This window comes from Pempheris klunzingeri, chromosome 9 (assembly GCF_042242105.1).
Source record: "Pempheris klunzingeri isolate RE-2024b chromosome 9, fPemKlu1.hap1, whole genome shotgun sequence".
NCBI classification, from domain to species: Eukaryota; Metazoa; Chordata; class Actinopteri; order Acropomatiformes; family Pempheridae; genus Pempheris; species Pempheris klunzingeri.
Genome location: NC_092020.1, coordinates 16,932,458 through 16,953,174, shown reverse-complemented (window position 1 = coordinate 16,953,174; position 20,717 = coordinate 16,932,458).

Here is a 20,717-nt window from a genome sequence, read left to right as displayed (position 1 = left end):
TAGAGTTGCTGGCTGTCCTTCCTACGTGGCAGGGCAGCGTGGCGTCCCCAGGCTCATTGGCACTGCAGCTGTCACCCACAGGATGGGAAAGTGGCAGGGTCGATGGCTCCGCGGCATGGCTTCTGGCAGCATCCCTCCCTTCCTGGCCTGGTGAAAGGGCAGGGATGGGGAGCCCAGTCTCTCAGTGCATTGATCGAGGGCCAGCCCTCCATTAGCCACCGTCAGAGCTAAAGGTCAGCTAAGGCCAACGGATGGGTCCTGTGTGCGCATCCTATGGAGTGACTCATTCTCACACCCAGGGAGTGAGTCCTTGTCACTTTGGTCTGTGCTGCCCCCTACTCTTGGTGGCCACATGACGATAGCCATTCCTCTCAGAATAGTATACCCCTCCCTGACGGGTTGATGCCAGCAAACCTTGAAATCCCCTTTTTGTTTGATGTCAGCCACATTATGCATTATTGTTGCTTTTAGAGATATTACTATCTGCTGCCAAATTAAAAGAGCCTTCCTTCTAATTTTCTCTAGCAGAAATTGCTTAATAAATGAGCAGGCCCTGATTTGCACTGATGATCACACAGCAACACAATTGCATCAAATTGCTCCCCGAGAAATGGTGCACCCCTTCGTGCTCATCACTGAGTGGCAACTACTGCCTGGTGTGGTTTACATTAATGCAGCCAGGCTGTGAAAAGGGGATAATTGTGGTGCTAAATGCTGTAGAGGCTGACGGGATCCATTTCTTGACTTGTCAAGGGCACCAGTGATAAAGAGGGTAGTGCCGGGGTCTACACACACACAGAGGCGGATGAGCTTATTTGCACCAACACACGTGCACAAATCTGGGCACATGAGCACACACACATAGGCAGGCAAAATCAGCCACACTCCACATAGAGATGATTGTCTCTTGCCTCTGTCAGGTTGTGTTTTTTTCTCCAGCCATGGAGACCTCATCCTGGGAAATTGAGCAATTTCTGATTGAAAACAGTGCCGGTAATTAGAGCACTCACTATTTGTAACCACTTGGCATTGCATTAGTATGCAAAGCTGGCAGCCAGCTTATCTTGGGGAAAACGTTTGTTTCCTTAATTGCCCTCTTAGGACAAAAGTGAAGTGGGTGGGTGGGGAGGGAAGAGAGTAAAATGTTAACGTGCTGCAGTAAGAATGGAGACTGGTGTGTTGAGGGGATGTGACTCCCTGAACACAGGGGTTAAACTCCACTAATAGGCTGCATACAACACACATGGGCACACACACAGGCACAGAGTAACAGTGGAGCACTCATACACCCACATATGGGCACACACTTGCCTTGGCACATGGGTACATGGAGGCACAGACAAAAAGACAACTATGATGAGTGCACACATTCCAGGACACGCACAATTAGGCACAATTAATTCCACAGACATACTGTATACTGTAAAATTAGACATGTAAAAATAACTATTCACTACACTAATGAATTAAATGACCCCGTCTTTAAATAAAGAATCCATTAAGATGGAAAGCAGGAAATGAGTTTTCTTCAGCTCATTCAAATGGTTTAATAAACACTGTCTCTCAAACATACAGCATGCAACACACAGCATCTTCATCTGCGGAAACTTGTAATTCAACTCTTCATCACCCCTTGTCATCTATTGAATGCAAAGCTTTCCACTTTGAAATCTTACTTTTTGCAACAAAAACTAGTCTTTTGGTTTGCAAACATGCAAAGTGTGTTTTTTTTTTTTTTGCACCAGTGGCTCATGAGGCGTTTGAAGTAGATGCTGATTTACCATGATTTCCCCTGATTGTTGGTCAGGAGTATCTATATCTCACAGGACCAGAGAGTGAGACAATCTCCCTCTCACAAAACAAAGAGAAAATGTTGTTTAATTAAAAAGTTCTACCACATGTAAGGACAAGGGACAGATTTAATTTTACCATCTGTGCACACATTTAATCAGTTTTCACAGGGCTCTGAAAAACTCTTTATGCTTGTACATTTAACAGAGAGTCTCTGAATGCAGACGTCTTTGTTTTACTATTTTCATCAAATGAATGCGATTGTAGTGACAATCTTGTTCCTCTATGAAAAAGACAAACTTTGGTGTGGCGCTGTCTGTTTCCTGAATAAGTAAAAGGCAGCTATAAAGCATGTGGGTTGTATATCTGTCTGTTGAAGACAATTAACCCCTCACTCAGTTCAAACCTTACTAATGTCAAAAGAGCGTGATATTTGTGATGTCTGTTTTGTAGAAAAGAACATTTAATAAAATATAAGAGTCTGTGTTGACCCGTTTAAATGTTTTCCTCTTTGAAAAGGTTATCACCACATGTTGAAACTCCTCTGTCGAAGTCTAATCCGCTCACTCACAAACTGGCACAAAGACGCAAAATCACTTCATATTAAGCAGAATCAAAGTCAGTCAGCGCGGGTTTGCATGCGATCTTAAGTCTCATAGAAACAGTATTTTTTTTTTTTAACACGACAATGTTTGAGTGATGCAGAATCAAAACCTCTGACTATGACCATATTACTAATGGATTACTTCGATTGGTCTCTTGGACAATTATGTGCCATTGAAGAAGGCGATTTTCTCCAAAATGAGATATGACAATTACAGTTTGGACGAAGTGAAGGTAATTTGCATGAATTAGTTTGTCGCTGTGTGGAACAATGGGTCAGCCTGCCAACCCAAAAGCACAGTAACAGGAGAGGATATCTAACGGGCTTTGATGTCAATATTGTGCGCCAGAATACACTTTTCTATCCCACCCTTCAGGTTATTTATTCTAAATAAGCACGTCAGTCATGATGAAAAAAAGAAAAAATCGACAGCCCGTTTTTAATAACACGCAGCAATTTTTTTTAACAAAATAATCAAACGAAATAGTTGACAGAAGTGAGGAAGGTTTTGCAAAAACGCCATTATAAAGCCCAGAAAAAAATAAGCGTTTTCATTTCTACATTTCCGCCAAAGCAACAAAAGCCTCGATGCCACAGGTGGACGAATAATAATAAAGCATCCCCCAGACAGCGGGCCTGGAGGCCCCCTGATGAACTTTGGCCACTCAGCTTCTCCTTTAAAAAAAAAAAAAAAACCCGCAATAAAACTATTTCCCCATCAGGTTTACTTCCCTCAGTAAAATGATGAAGGGGGCATTAATTGGTGTTCGAGGGAATACAGTTTTCGTCCTTCTCCTCAGAGATCTGTTGCTTTTTGTTAAAAAAAAAAGATGGAAATGTTATATCTCCCTCCCGCAAAGTTGCACAAAATAAAGATACACAAGAAGAAACCATCATAATGAAATTCCTTCAAAGCCACCAGACAGTTATGAAGGAAAAGTGACGGTGAGTCGCACACGTCCTCTTTTAGGCTAAAACATTTGGACGAATCGTGTCAAGGTGATTGATATGAAGATAAAATACGTACAGGGGACGTTTTAATTAGCTGCAGCCAGTAAAGCAGCCGATAAAATAATCTGGCTTAATGAATTATTAAGAAATATGTGCAAATGTTTATATTTACACCTCCAAATGCAGCATGCGGGCACTCTCGTGCACACGCGGCGGGTGGGCTGGGAGGCTGGGTGCGCGTGCATGTGTGTGCGTGTGTGTGTAGGTGTGTGTGTGTGTGTGTGTGTGTGTTGTGGAAGGTGTTCAACGTTACCACATGATTTTCATATCACTCAAATCAATCGTTCCGGCGTCCGCAAATTATTTCTGACTCGATATTTTAAAAAAAGGGTGCTCTGTGGTTCAGTAGTTTAATAAGCAAATCCCAGGCATCATGTGATGAGTTTAAGACATCAACAGGATGTTTTTCTCTTCGTCTCTGTGAACTATAATGGAGGCTGCGACTGAATTCAATGCTTTTGGATTTCGCCAAGCAAAACCTGAACAAACAATGACAATGACAACAACTAACTATCAATGACGAATGGCTGTGTTCCTTGAAAAGGAGTCCCCCCTCTTTAGATCATCTCCGGCTGAAGGTTTGGGAGTGTAAGACTTCCTTAAAGTTCTGAGGGCCAAAATGGCTTTAGGAGAGCTGAATCCTTGTCCTTGTGTACACACCATGTCCAACAAAAGCAGGGGCTAATCCACCTAATTTACACAATGCACAGGGCCCTGTTTACACGGGATATACCCACAGAGGGCCTCTGTCTCGTCCTCCCTGCATTTCAGACCGGACAGAGGTACAGAGTCCTTTTTTTCCCTCTCTCATATGCGAATGAAAGGCAAAGTGAAGAATCATTGGTGCAATCTGCAATAAAACCAAAGCAGATACACGGAGAGCATTGACATGTTTAATTCAATAGGAGCATCAGCATCTGAGCCACTTGAGCCAAGTGAAATCATTCCAACAACAGATTATTTTGAGGCATTTATGACAGAAAGGTTGGAAAAGTCTGCTCTCCAAATTATGCAAAGTTGAAGCTGAAGTTTTTAAAAAAAAATGTTTTTATTTATACTTCCAACGACAACAAGAGTGGACTATAAACTATATGGCTGTAAAGAAAAGTCGTGAGTTGCTGTGGTCACTTCGTTTCACTAAACCGAGATAACTGTAGATGCAGCACCTGAACGTGCCACTCAGACGAATAAAAGCAAAATGAACCTAAAGGATGACGTTATAACCAGCATATAAAGTAAACGTGTTGTTTTAGTGCGCAGACTCAAGCCAGGGCTATGTTATGAGTCAGAAGTGATTTAATTACAAAAGTCTATTTAATCTATTATTGTAGGATGGGACATTTAATGCATCAGCAATCAAATTTTAAGCCTGACCTTCACAGCCTCAAGCCCATTTTAATGTGAGCTGCAGGGTGCTGCAATATTAGCTTTTCCTGTTTGGAAAAAAAATCTGCCCCCCTTCTGTCCACGATTTCCAAAATAACCTAGAAGTTACTGTCAATCACGCTCTTATTGTGCATGTTTCTACAGTGAGTTTGACGGGATTTTACAAATATATGATGAAAATATAGATACTGAAACACATTTCCCGTTTTTTTTTTTCGTTGTGGTCCTCGGCCCCCCCCATACACGTTTTGTGCACAGGCCCATTTTAACAGATTACACGTTTTAACGATATGTATTCAAGATAAACAACAAACCTGTAATTGTAACCACATATTCAACACTTCTTTTAGTTTTTTTCTTCTTCTTTTTGTCAACGGATCCAAAAACTGTTCCAGAAAAGTGCGCATTGAGCCCCAATATGTAAAAAAACCAAGATGTATCTAAATAATTATTACTACAAACAGCCTTTTCACCAGCAGGCTTTGCGTTTAACACTTAATGGAGCATTGTCTTTATTTTACGTCTTTTCAGCTCAATCACCTTTTGACTATTTAAGCAATAAATTAACAGCCACGGCTGCTGCGACGATTTTTAAATTGCCTTCATTACAATCCTGTTTATTCGTCTGAGAACCCTTTATATGGTCTCCGTCTGTAGGTGTGTTTTACTGCTTCCATAATTGCCTTTTTTTTCAGAAGGGGTTGGTAATTACTTTGGCACATGCAGGTAAATTCCGGCGCTAAATTGAAATATTCTGCTTTAATCCTCCCTAAATCCCAATTGTCAGGACACGGAGATGTGAGCAGCAGAGGAGTCATGTGGAGCCCCGGTTGCTTCTTCAGGTGAGCGTCGCGTCGCAGGGGGGCGGAGGAACTCCTCTCTCCGCCATAAGCATAAAACAAGATTACTAGATCTTTATCACCGGCAGTTTTCCCCCATTCACAAGAGCAGCAACTTCACAATCTCAGATTCAGATTGGAGATGTTGCATAATGAAAAGGAAATGAATTGTAAGTTGTTGTTTTGTTTTGTTTTGTTTTTGTTTGTTTTTTGAGGGGGGGTTGTTTTAAGCATAAACGAGTAAATCAGAATTTAACTTGTTTTCGAGGCTTTTCATTGTGAGCTTGCTCGTGTAAATGAATCAGGGGGTGATATCTGTACAACTTTGCTCCACGTCTTTGATTTTCATGCTATTTGTGGAGGGAGATGCTCCTGAAATTCATAAAAAACTATATGGACTATAAAAAATATAACCAAAAACAAAAAAGTGTCTCCAGGTTTTTAAGTGTAGTCTCTCTTGCAGGAGTAAATACTGGCAGAAGTGTGTACATTCTGGTTGTCATGGTTCTGCCTGAATTTACCTTCCCCATATCTTTAATTTGTAGTCACCAGGAATAAAAGGCTGAGTCTCTCAGCTCTGGCAGCTCCCACGTCAGTCTTTGCAGGAGTGGGTGACAGAGAACAGCAGAGGCAGATAGCATGCTAAAATCGCATCACTAGAGACCCCACATCAAAGTAGACCAAACCTCATATTGAGTGAACTTTTAAGCCAGAAAGACTGTGACATCAGAGCACCTAAAATGTGACTGTCATGTTTTTCAAACTTCGCTGAACACAGCCTCAAAGACTTGAGAAGTATTCAATGGCGAGCACTGTTCAAAAGCACACACTAAGATTAGCAGTCTTTGTCTTACAGGAACTTCAAAGACCAATTAGATTGAGAGATGGGTGTGACGAATTTGTCAAAAATAAGATGATAGATATCACTTTGGCAGTGAGCAAACATGGCTGGGGATTTCACTCAGGCACAGTCATTGACAAGGCACTGTCAGAAAATGTGTCATCTTCAGCAGACCTGCCAGTTGACAAGGATGCAGCTTGGGATTGAGACTGATCAATTCCCAAACTGTCAACAAGACATTGCTCTGATAGCGGCACTTCATTTTGTGAAGTAAAAAAGTATTATTTGCTTAGATATATTGTCAACTTTTTATTTGCATCACAAGCCCGCACCCTCCCAAGATACAGAAGCATGAGAACGTGTGGAGAAAATTTCAGATTTTAAAAAAAGTGCCAAATTTATCTGTGGTTTCAAAACTGGAACAGCAGACTTTTGACCTTCCCGCAATTCTGTTTGGACATACTCAGGGAAGTGGCATGTAGTGCACATGTCTGGTTTTGTTGTTTAATGTACATCAATTCGACACGTCTAATACTTGAGCTCGTCTTTGGCCACTATTTCCAAAGTGAAATCCGATACTCAAAGCACTTTCCCCTTCAAAGTAGTTTCCTGTTGTGCTTTGTGACCACAATAGTGTCAATCTCATACTTTCAAAGCCTCATCTCTGTGTCAGCTCTGAGTAGCTGTCTATACATGTCTCTGAGTGGAGTTGAGGCTTTGATGGCTGGTCTGAAAACAGCTGGGAACATTATGACAAAATCTAAAGTGGAAAAAGTCTTTTTTTTTTATTGATTTTGGCTGCACGTGAAATTTGACCTGTGGTTTGTCAAATTTCTTTTGTAAGCAAAAATGGTCTTTGATGGTTTCAACATCAGTAAAGCGTTGTGAGAGCTATAGGAAGGAGATTCCCGGTCAGCTGTAAATTACCTATAACAACCAGAGCTCCAGACCATCAGGTAATTACAAAGGGTTATCTTTAAATCCATGAATATCAGGCCTCACCTCTGCCTAAAACTGCATATTAAGCTTCATAGGAGCAGAATGTTGTGCCATGTTTATAATCAACATATTGATTTGCCTCAATTAGTGCGGAAGGATTATTCAATTGATCAAGTGGTTGATGAACAGAAAATTAACTGGCAATTTTGGTAATTGAATAATCGTGTTAGTCAGCAAAAATACTAAACATTCTCTGCTGCCAGCTGCTCATATTTGAGTATTTGTGTGCTTTTCTTTATTCATATAATCTAAAATCAAACATTGTTAGGTTTTGAACTGTTGGTCAGACAAAACAGGCAATTTGTAGATGACACCTTGGCTTGGAAATTTGTAGTGAGCAATTTTCAAAAACCTTCTCCATTTTATAAATCAAACACTAAATTAAGGGAAAGAAATGAACACATAAAATCGAGAGGAATCGATTGTTGCACATCTGCCCTCTATAATGATTCATTATACTGTATGAATGCCTTTGTATTATATTTCTACCACCATGAATTAGGCGTTCTTGTTTTCAAAGATATGAGGTTTGTGGACATGTTAGAAAAAAAGCTCCTAGTGTTGTCCTAAACAATAGTCATTTGAAAAGCTGCGTTTGAAGACATGCCAAGTGATTGGGAATAATCAAATGACAATAATCAGATGAAAAGAGAGGCAATCTCAATAAACTTTGTCATTCAACTATTCAAGGTTCAATCATATCAGAGGTGTTTTGCATAACTATGAGACCCTGGTTCTAATCCTCAAAGGGTTTTGGGGCTACTTGGCTTTGCACTGTAGTCATTCAAGGTCTCAACCCGGTAGGAAATATGGGCTGCCATAGCAACACAAAGATGGCCTCTAAAGGCTTAGCATAATTCTTCCCTAATAGAAAAATAACAGCGGCAAATCCCGTCCTTAGTGAACTGGCTTATTTGACAGAGGCAGACTCCCACCTGTGAAGCACATAGTCACCACACCAATGCGTTAAGACTACGATAAGATGAAAAAGAGCCCCATCTCTGGATGGGGATGGGCGGCCTAAGCTCAAGCCAAATTCTTTCTCTTCTCTGAAGCTGAAAACAGCCCACAGTGTGTCTCTGGCTAGCTTTAGGTTTTTGAAGCTGGACAATATGAGCTGCCAAATGAATCATACTCTCTATATAGTACTTAACTTTGAAGTGCTTAAGCTATAGTCTGAGAAAAACTTTTGGCAGAAGAAAATGGCTTATATAGGATAAAATCTCAGCCAGTGAATTGTTTTTCCTTCCTCTCTCTCATTTTAATGCTCACGTTCCAGTGGTAGTAATATGGCGTTAGGATGGTCTAAACCTGCCTAGTAACCGTCCACTCCACTCCGATTGTGACCACAAAATATGTGATCCCGCTCCCTTTACCCCTCCTCCCACTTTGTTGCCAGGTACCACTGAGATGGATTCTTGTCAGTGTGTGAGTTGCATCAGGATGATGAGCACCGGAGAGAGAATAAATTACCAGCACACTTTAGAGTGGGAGGCATGTAAGTATCAGGCGCTACAGCAGTGCATTGCTCTCTGCTTATGGAATCACTAATGAGGAGCGATATCCAGCAATGTAGCAGCCATGGCGATCGTGCTAAAATCAAAGGCTTTATGAAATCATTACTGTCAAAGCTGGCTATGAAAATCAAAAGATGGCCCAACATGGATTTCCGTAAGAGGTATATGGTGCTGTTTTGTCACATGCAAAGGCTAAGATGGAGAAGCAGAGAGAGAGAGAGAGAGAGAGAGAGAGAGAGAGAGACAGTTGTAGTTGAGAGATGTGATACCTCCTCTGCTGTGCACCTGAGTCAGCCATTTTTAGCTCGACTGGATTTCTGTTTATTCACTATATTCAACAACTCTAGCCTCATTGTCTGGCTCAGATGCTGCATCTTCCTGTCAGTATCCTACTGTACATGCCAGCCACTTGTCTTATTCAGCTTCATTTAAAGGGTATTTCAGCCCGCCGGGATGAGTCCTGCTACCTCATTCCTCACTGTGTATAATCTCATCAATGTCAGGGATGTTTTTCTATTTCATGCCGTTCAAGAGCAGTAGTCAAGATGACAGGGCAGAACTGAAAGGAAGATTATCATTATATCATAATGTCCTCTCAGCTCAGGGCAGAGAAAGCTAAATGTTTTTGTCTTGCTCTTAACTCGACTACCATATCAATATAAAAAAAATCACTAAAAGCCGAAAAGATTTATGGTTTAATATCTTAATTTCATTGAGGATATTTTCTCTCTATCTTAACATCTGGTACTTGTGGTTCTGATAATGGGGTAATGTATTAAGATTCTGAAGGGACTTTTTTTGTCATGCAAATTCACAGTCTTTCTTTTCTTATCAATTCATCTTTTTGCTGTTGGGCAAATATGCAAAATTCACATATTAATATTCTATTCGTCTTATTATATCAAGAGTTATTCAATATATTGCCATTAAAAACAATATCTTTTCCTTTGCCCTTTACAACTTTGAAATTCTGCTATAGCTACCTTTGGCAATGAAAACCTCCTCACTGGATCCTCCACATTCCTGCGGCTTGCCTATATTATGGAGTGATTCACAGTGGAGTCTTCACATTAAATGGCCAATGACATTCATGATGGCCATTTGTGGGACTAAATGTATTTTATGGTGTGGCCTCAGTAGCTTGGTGAATAGCAGAATGGAGTAATTAAATCAACACTGTATGGACGACTGTCCAACAAGAGGCTAGACTCTCTTCCCTGAAGGGAATCCCATTGAATGCTAGCCTGTATAAGCCTCCTGTTTCAGTCTTACGCAAAGCACCTTTCCACATCAAAGCTTGCTCAGCACCATGTCTCAAAGATTCACATCTCCAGGAAAGAATGGCCTCTGCTGAGATATGGACACCTCTGGCCTCATTTAACGTGCACAGTCCCCTCCCCCCTCTCGAGGCCTGAATCCGAGGATAGAGTGGCTATCTGACGAGATCACACAGAGAAGTACGGGAACTTAAAGGCGAAGAGTTAGTGTGCATCCTACCAGGAGTCTCAAAAGGGTTCTATTAAAACACGTTCAATATGCCGGTCAGGGCTTTCAAAGTGCTGCACACCCTCTAGCCCCGGCAAACTCAAAGGGCATCAGTTCACATTCAGTAAGGGGAATCTGGCCCCCATTAATTTAATGAGTCTAGGGTATTAGTATGCCATAGCCAGCTGTGAAGTCTCCCTTTTTTTTTTATCTCTGGTGCAGTTTTTAGGAAAGATCCACCAACTTGGGAGTGACAAAGGAGAGCAGGGAACGAGGTGTGCTCATCTAATCTGAGATCAATTTCTAGCTGTCAGTCCTCAGAGGGCAATTTCCAGTGGTTAAGATGTCTTTGTGCAAGCTGGAAATCCAGATAAAGAATGCAGAGTGGCACTTTTACTGTCACCAGGAGAACTTTGCTGTCTCTTTATCGTGATTGCTTCCTCGGAAAACAGACATGAAACTTGTAAAAAAACAATGGGCAGGGGATTGGCGCTCGAAGACATATTTGCATAACATATTTGGATACATGCTGTGGTCATTATAGCTCTGTGAGTTTTTTTTTCATTCAAATCTTGTCTACAGTCACTTCAGAGTTAATTAGCTTGGTAAACTGCAATGCTGCTTTCTAAAGCTCTAACACCTGACTTAAAGAAGAACACACAGCCTGTCACTATACAACGAGCTGACATGCAACTGACAGTCACCTGTAAGAGATTACAGAGACAGTGGAGTTTGCCAGGGCCTGTCAACCAGGAAGTAGCAGCTGCTGGAGCTAATTAAAGGCATAGTAACATGGTAACACGGCCCAGCTCGGGGCCACATCAAACACTTCTCTTCATGCCAGTCTGGAGTCTCATCTCTGGGATGTTGAGGCCCTCTGTGACCTGTGCTGGGAGCCTGCTGGGCCCTTGGCCTGACCTGAGAGCTGCAAAGTGAATTAGAATGGGTCAGGATCACTGTGGGGTGCACCTGGACCAGACTTACCTGTGTCTGTGTATCTGCATACCAAAACGTGGCCATGCGGCTGTGTGGACGTGGCTGCGTGGACTCTGACCTGCACAACAAAGCAAAAGGGAGAGCATGGGTGAGAGGTCAGGAGGAGAGAGGAGGCTTAGGGAAAACACACATAGGACGCATTGGCTAAACATGATCAGAGGGACACATATGGCTCGGCTGAGGTAGAACCAGATGCCCTCAGATGTCCTGATGAAACATAAGCTCAATGTAAACATATCGCCTCACTACAGATTGTGCTTAAATTATGCATAATTTAGCCATGAGCTTCAATTAAGAGTCAATAACACTGTGTTTATCTGGTCATCTCCAGATAAAAAAAAATGCTTAAATTTGCCCAGTTACAAATTAAAGAGCTGTGTCAGATTGTCGTCTCTCAAAATAACACTGTGCTCAATCGTAATGAGCAGTCTCGCTGAGTACCTGGAGCCCACTGAGGAAAGGTTGTTCCAGCCAATATTTATAGACAAGTGATAAAAGAAAAAAGATAAAAGAACACATAGTTGACTCTCTCCGGTCCGTCTGTTTCTTCTCTTATTCTGTATGTTAGTTGTGGAGCCTGTGTGGAATGAACCAGAGAAACATATCCAAACAAATCTCTTATGAAACCTTCGCTCAGATGCAGTTGGAGCAATAATATTCCAAAATAACTGAGGAAACATAATAGAAAACATTACTGACTCAATCCAAACTCTTTCCCTCGATAATGAGTTAATCTTAAAAGCTTCTGCGTAAATAAACTTCAATATTATGTTTGAATATTTCACCAGTTCCAGCACCATTTATGCTTTAAATTTTCATCACCTTCGGAACCAAATGTTTTCCTGTTTACTTACTTCGAAGTCAAATTTGAGAATAAAAAAAACAGCCTGACGGGGTCGGTGAGCAGTATCACATAGGTGGCAGTTGCACTACGGATTCAACGTCAAATCTAAAAGAAGTGTGGCAGAAGGCTGTGGGTGTTGTCTAAGTCCAGTGATCTGGCCCTGTTAGGTGGGAGGCTATGGCTGCTGTGATGTGGGGCCGGTCCTGCTGCAATGTCTACTAAGACATCTGCAGTATACGACACCATGGCACGCCGCCCCGGGGCTCCTCGCTGCAGCACATGGAACACCTGAAATAGGTCTGCTGCACCTGCCACACAGAGCGCAGATACAACGTCATGCAGAGATGCATGTGTGCAGACCTGTCTACAGACATGTCACTGTCAGCTGAGACAGACACCGATTTGCCACCATCTTGGGGAGGTGAACACAGTGCATGTGACATACGCAGAGAGTGTGTTTAAAACCGCTCCGTCAAAATAAAAGATTTTTTTCTTGTCTGCTAACTCTTCACAATAGCAGCGAAAAATTCCATCCAGTCCATGCTGGATATTTTGTGTGCCTGTCGGGTAGGAGGCCTGTACAGCATGAGAAAGCCCTTGACTGGATTTTAGGGGCCTAATATTATTCTGCCACCCTGGGCAGCCCAGGTTCTCTTGTTGTGTAAAATAGAGTGAAGGCAACTTTCCGCTTCACGTCTTTATGGCTTCATGCTCGGAGTGACTGGGTGTGAGGGTCTCAGTGCTGTGTTCTTTCAGCAGTCATCGTGTGGTCTCAATCTCTTTACACGTTTCACTGCCAGGCTCCTCTCTACCAGGCCTCCCCAAACTGAGTAATCAGCAGATGTCTTTATAGAGCAGCCCACTGCCACGTGCACACCCTGCATTCTTTGCCAGTTTCATTTTGGCAATATATATTTTTTTCTTTTAGATTATTATTATTCTTTCAAGCCCAGCAGCTATATTGATTTGGTTCTTAATGTGGCCTGAGGTTACAAATACTGCTTCACTCAGCATTTTGAATTCATATGCCTGAATGATATATCCCAAGTGTACTTAGGTTAGTCCATTCTATTATACCACAGACCTGCTGATTTAAACAAACTGACGCAAAGTAATTCAACAGAATCCTTTGACCTTCATTTGGACAAAGTCAAACCGACTGAGCAGGATTTAGGGCTCGCCATCTCTGAATAGTTTCAGTTATATAATATTATAAGCTGAACTGCTTCATACACAGACAGAAAAACTGTGACAAAAATCCAAAATAGGGTAAATATTAGGGTAACTATAGTAGAACAGGAGGTACATATTTCAGAAAAACGACTGACGCATTTCCAGGTCATCATGTTAACTAGGACATTTAGTATTGGTTAGTCTGCGAACACCCTCATTACATCGCATTGCATCAAAAGTGTGACACAAGACATACAATGATGTGAAATTTATTAGCAACTAAATTTGTGATATTGCACTAAAATTATAAAAATACTGGGTATTGCAATGTCTTATTTACTCTATGATGAAATGGACATTATTGCCATAGGCATAGGCTACGTAAGGCATTAGTCATGATATCAGTGCATTACTAAAGTATCATTTTGAGGCATGGTACTTTACCTGAGTATTTTCATTTTATGCTATACTTGTACTTCACTTCATCTCAGAGCGAAATATAGTCCGTATTACTACAGTACATTTAACTGATAGTTACAGTCGATAGCTTCTCTCAGATTAGCGTAGAAAGAGATAAATCATTGATGAGTAAACTGGGGCTGCAACCTGAAATTATTTTCATTACTAATTGATTTTTGGATTATATTCTTGTCAAATTAATTAATGTTTTAGTCAATGAAACATCAAAATATAGAGAAAATATGCTTGTGTTTTATCCGACCAAAATATTTAATCTGCTTCTATTTATGATAATAAAAGCAGGTAATCCTCATATTTGAGAAGCTGGATATTTGCTATTTTGCAAGAAAAATGTCTGGCACAATTAATAAATTTATTATTTGCAGATTCATTTTGTTTTCGTACAACTAATCAGTTAGCCTACTAATCATCGCAGCTCTAGATTTCACTACCTGATATTATACAAAGAAGGTAAACTTCGCTTCACCTTGTACTTCTATAATATTAAAACACTGCGTATAAATAAAAATCTAATCACATGATCGGAAATATACAGTTGACAAGTGTGTGTGTGTATATGCATATATATATACATATACACACACACACACACACACACACTCATATACATACACACACATACACATATACATATATACATATATACAGTATATACAACAGTACTAACTTTTCTGGCCTGAACATAGCCTCGCAAGGCAACATCCATCCACCCATTATGGGCATGTGGCAGCATGCATTTTCAGGACCATGAGCACCACCTGGGCACCATCAGGGCACCAACATGCCAGTGTTCTTTGTCTGTCACCATCTTCAATATTGCTGCAGAAGGTGGCAGACTTGTTAAGGGTTGGGTACTCGTGAATTGAGCTGTCAAAATTAGCAACGTTTCTGGTTTGTTTAAAAGGCAAAATGGGTCACGCGCTGAGGCAACAACTAAGACCCAAGAGGGATGCCATGATGCTCGTTGCTAAGAAATAATTCATTACTCTATGTTATCACATCAAGAAACTATTTTCATTTTTTTTGTCATCATCATCTGAAATAACCTGATGGTTATGGGAACTAATTATTTTACATAATTGTGTCCTAATAACTGATATGATGGTGTTGATACTTCTGTCACTTACTCCTTAATGTCTATCCTGACCTCTGATAGCGATCGTGTTAATGACAACTCCATGAATTCACTTTTTATTAATTGGCGATTTTGCTAGTGTAATGACATGAAGATAGGGAGTTGTGTGTGTGCGAGTGTGTGTGTGTGTGTGTGTGTGTGTGTGTGTGCACAAATCTAACATCACCACATAAGTGGTGATGTTAGATTTGTGCACTTGGCAAGCATTTTTTTTTCGCTCCATTTGGTGACAGATTGGGTTTAAATAACATTATATCTTCACAGTTGTGACTCACAAGCCTCAGCGTTACAAAGTCAGGGTGAGGTTTAGCACTTCAGATGAGGATGAAGGAGGACCAGGTCGTCTCACTTTGTCTTTTAGTTTATCACTTTCTGCTAGGCCTAATGTGGGACTCAATGAAACAAGCCTCCAACACTGTTTTGCTGTTGTCAGTCAACCCACTCCTCATTCTTTCTCCACCTATCCTACTGATCGAGCCACAGCATATCTACAATTTCTAGTGGTAATATGCACAGATAGTGAGATGGCCTGAAACTGCATATTACCTTCCTTAACGCATTTTGTCGATTGATTATGGCGTGTTACATTGTGGGGTGCTAAGCTTTGCTGAATGCCTCTTAGCTACCATGCTAACCACAGCGCTGCAGCTTTCGACGTGACTTCGAATTTTTTAGCTGAGGCCATGGCAGGATAGGTAGGAGGGCATGTTCGGGGCCCTAAACGCACCTCCAACATTAATGTTGCATTAAGTCTCTGAATCAGTATATGGTATTGTCGGCCCTGCCCCCCCTTGTCAGCCATGTTTGTTTCTCGCTGGTGTTGGGCTATCAAAGGCTAGCTGCTTTACAGCACCTCCTGGTGCTCCTGGGGAGCACTGGGGAGCACCAGGAGGTATTCCTTTTAAAGTAAAGAATTCAGTTCACAGATTTAAAGGTAATAACAACAGTTTGCTATGTGTGAATTTTTTATTATTTTGTTCTTTCAATAATGTAACAAAATGTTGTGAACTTGCAGTGAGTTTGCTGAGGCGGTTCCAGGGTTTGACTGACTATGGGGCCTTTAGAATAAGATGTGATTTGTGCTGATGGATACATCAGTGTTGCTTGTCCAAAGATCCGCTTCACACACTCCACAGATAACTTCCTGCTCACGACTGTTGCCCTTTAACTTTTTTTTGGCTAAACCCATCTGTATGGCAGATGAAGCATTAACTGTGTCATGTCTTTTTTAAGCAGTAAGTGTTGTGTACTTGTGTACCAAGAAAGATACACTGGAATGTGGCCTTATGCTCTAAAGCTTTGCTTACGCACTGCTTTGGCGCACTTGTTCTGCCCTGAGCTGCCTGTCCTTCAAATCCAGGGCTTAGTATGAGGTAGGGCACAGAGGGGGGATAAGGGCTGTCATTGCTGCTGCTGGGGTGTCCACATCAGAACAGAAACTAATAAAGACACACAGTGGTAGGGACCCGCCGACCAAGCAATGAGATGTCACCATAAACAAGCTGCAGGACGTTGGCAGTCAACTTCCTGGTTATATAATGCTGACCCATTTTTACTGAAAGAGAGATTGCGGGTCCCACTTAACTGTACTGTACAAATCCGAATTCAGAAAAATCGTGTGGTTTGTTATTTCTTAATTTTCTAAATATCACCACCATCATTAATATCACTTTAATACTGTACCCTGTTTTTTTTTTGGGGCGGAATTTCACCACTTTGCAGTGGAGGTGGCAGATGTCGTGTAGCCTTGATGCTAGCTGCAGTTATATGTTTTTTAAAACCACAAGCTAAGCTAAGGTTACTACATTTCCTCACTTTGTCAGTTGCACTTGCTCTTTCAAGCCTCAAGCATCAGCTCAGCTCAGCAGCAACATGCGGACGGGTCACATATCATGTATGTCATCTTTGCAAATATTGAGTGACACGCAGCAGATATTCTCAGAACAAAAAGTGACGCGTGGCAGCGCTCAACTCAGACAAGTGTCACAATGTGATGTGTCGTGATGGCAGCACAGGTAACACCATAGACGTTCATAGACAAATTTTCAACCAAAATGTGCATCAGCAGTCAAAATAGAGTACTGACTGATAACTAAAAGCACTCACATGTAGCCTAGATATGACTACATGTCTTCAACTCTGGAAATGGGAAAGTAATAAAGTACAGAAAGGCAGAGACCGAAAAGCGCCAATTCATCAATATTTAAGTAGAAATTTAGGCTAAAATGAAGTACAGTGTTTAAATTCTTAACAAACTCAAAATTGTTAATTATTTACTTTGCAAAATATACATGATTTTTTATTAATTTAACTACAAAATATCATATCTCAAATTACCTTTATTATACGTATGTCAAAGAAAAAAGCCTGAAGACGGAACAGCAGGAACAACACTCATGGAACTAAAATACAAGGGTGCTTTAATTTGACGGTGTGAAATTGGAAAAGGCTTTGAAGAGCATCCACAAAACCTACTCCCTATTTATTTCTTTCAACGGTGTGACTCTGACATGTCCCTTTTGTGCACTAGAATTATGGACGGGCTCATTTAAGATTCATTTAAAGAAATATGTGACCAGAACCTTTAGGTGATTCAATTTAACTCGACCAAATCAAAGTGGGGCCTCTGTGATATAAGTAGGCCTCTCACCTCTTTGAATGCATATTGTGTTCACACTACTCTTAGTCACCATCACCATCATCACCATCACCATCACCATCACCATCATCATCATCATCATCATCATCACCATCATCATCATCATGTCTGTTTCCTATTTCTTATGTATTCTGATTGGTACCAAAACATTCAGAATGTGTATTGCAGAACAAAACAAAACAAAGCAAAACAGATATGTTTTATTGCTCCTTTTTAATGAGGCATCTGTAGTGAAAAGATATTTATTTTTACACTTAAATTTACTTTTTTTCTGTAATAACAAAAACATCCACCTTATTGTCATCAGAGGTCGAATGTTGTTCGATGTTGAACTTTTAATTTTCCAAATTAGTAATACTCCATAACCGTTCATTTCACAATAAATGTTAAATTAAAGCTCGACACATAATAATTTAGATTTTGTTACTGTAATTCAATACGGTTGTAGGGAGGTGGTTTTTGTTTTATTTAATTTTAGTTTTTGTCAAAAATAAAGTTGAAAATTTATCCCGTCCCAAAATAATTGTTTTATTCAATATTGAGACAAAGCGATAATAAAAGCGATGATAAAAAGCGAGATATTTCCATTTTTTTCTATATAAAAATTACCTACAAAAAAAGTAAAATTAGCATATTGATAAAATGAGTAGCCCGAAATCGTTGTTTTAAATTTGGATCATAAAAACTATTGCTAAATTGTAATAAAATAGTACAATCTCACTAACAATAAGCAATTGTCTTTTTTTTTTTTTAAAAATCATTAAGTGTGTTTCAACTTGGTTTTGAACTCTGACATACTTTTTACAAAATAGAAACAGTTATAAGTGGGCATTATAGCGTATATTGTTATTTCAGCAGATGGAGAAAAGAAAGTTATGCGAGCACTGTAAAAGTTTTCCAGCTTATGTCAGACAAATGGTATCTGAAAGAACAATCGGAAAGTGATTATGCATACTTTGTGTTCATTTAGTTGTTTGTTGAAGAAGCCATCTGTTTGTACGTTTCTTTGTAATTCTTTTCAATTGTTTTTACATTTGCAAAACTTCATATGCAGCATCAAAAGACAATGAAATTCATTAGCTCTCTATTTCAAGGTGGTATCTAACTGGCAGAAGTTTCTTTTATTGCAAGTCTTTTTTATTTCTTCAAGGGACATTGTCTCGAATGCGAGGCTCTCATCACAATCTAATAATATGCAATGATAAATAAGAACCAGAGTTTTTGATCAAAAAGTGAGAGTCAAATCAGATGTTTCTCTTAGATTGAAATGTGAAACTTCTCTCAGTTTGCGGAATGAAAAGCCACCATCTGTTTCTCGTATGTTCATGGAGAGAGGACACTGAACTGTCAGCAGAGTCCCTCCTACTTGTCAGGACACTTTCGCATCCCCACAACACAAATCTTCAGTTCCTTAAGGATGTTTCGTATTTGTATTTATATCAATTATAAGGAAAGTGCGAACAATAAAGTTTTGCTTATCAACGAAAGTGGTGTTCATATTAGTCATTTTATTTAAGATGACCTGTAAAATCATTATGAAATTTTATTTTACGGGGGAAATCTTATTACAGCATCGTAATGCAGTAGTGCTTTAAACAATTAAAATACTCATTTTAATTTCCATTGCATTTTGAAGCCTTGTCTTTATTTCTTTTATTTTCTGTTGTTCTGTCTTCATGCCTTTCTTTTTTTCTTTCAAAAGAAACTGTTAAAGAAAGTTTAAATCTTATGGCGCAAAATGTAAAACCCCTAAAATATATTCACCTCCATAATCTACACTTTAAAATCAGACATCAGTGGAAAACTTTACTGGGAGAGAAAGTTGCCAATCTTATCTGTCTCTCACATGATTTCCCAAACTTAATGCATAGGGAGAAAAAAAAAGGAGAAAAAAATCTGAAGGCTTTCCTTGTGTCACACTATGAAGGCTTTCAACTGCAAAGACTTAGCAGCCTTTCACATCAAGCTGTCACTTTACTCATCTCATAACTCACAATTCTTAACCAAAAATGTTTACGTAGTTGCTCATTCTAATACTAAAGTCTGTAGATGTGTGTGCTCTTATTTTATGCACACCATTTGTCTCTAAATTGTGTAAATTGTAAACAATCGCACGCTGAGAGCACAAAGTTACACATTCTAAAAGTCAATCTGAAGCTGGAATTTCAGGAAACCTTTAAGAGAGCGAATCGCTTATACAACACAGCACATACAGTGTATCTGAAACAAGGTATACTAGAGAGGGCAAACTGAGCGTTTAGTGGCTCAAACAAGCCGAACAAAATGAAAAATCCTATGCGCTGTAGTATTGGGAAATGAACATGCTGCTTTCAAACAGCATTCAGAGAGTATCAGCTCCATCTTCCTCCTCCCCTGTTAGCTTAGCAACAGCGGCCATTTTGTCTGCATTTGCATTGGTCCAAATGTCTTTCTCAGGTCATGCCGCTTTGCTTTGAAATTCCGGTCAGGTGATGGTAACGTCATTTTCTAGATATCTTGCCGGAATGAGATCTCTTAATTTGTGCCTTTGACCAAGATATATTGTGGAAAATGCGGATTATATCAGGCATGCGCTGTGCATGTTTTGAGCAGTAATGTTTTCATTTTCTGCTCAGAATGTACCAGAAAGTGTTCAGTATTAGCCACATGGCTGTCACACAAATCCACATGCATGCAAGACACATTCGTGTGCATGCACACGATACGGGTGCACACCACACGCACGCACAAGCACGCACACACACACACACACACACACACATAAAATAGGATGAGCTGATCCTGAGTCTGCGTCAACCACCCGCTGCTCCCACAGCCACACTACGTAGACAACCAACCACAGGATGTATAAACCCAGCTGTCCAGAGGTCACCTTGGTTTGTTTACTTGACTGGAGTGGATGCACAGTGGCAGAGTGGACCACTGCCATCCACGACAGCTCACCTACCAACATGTGT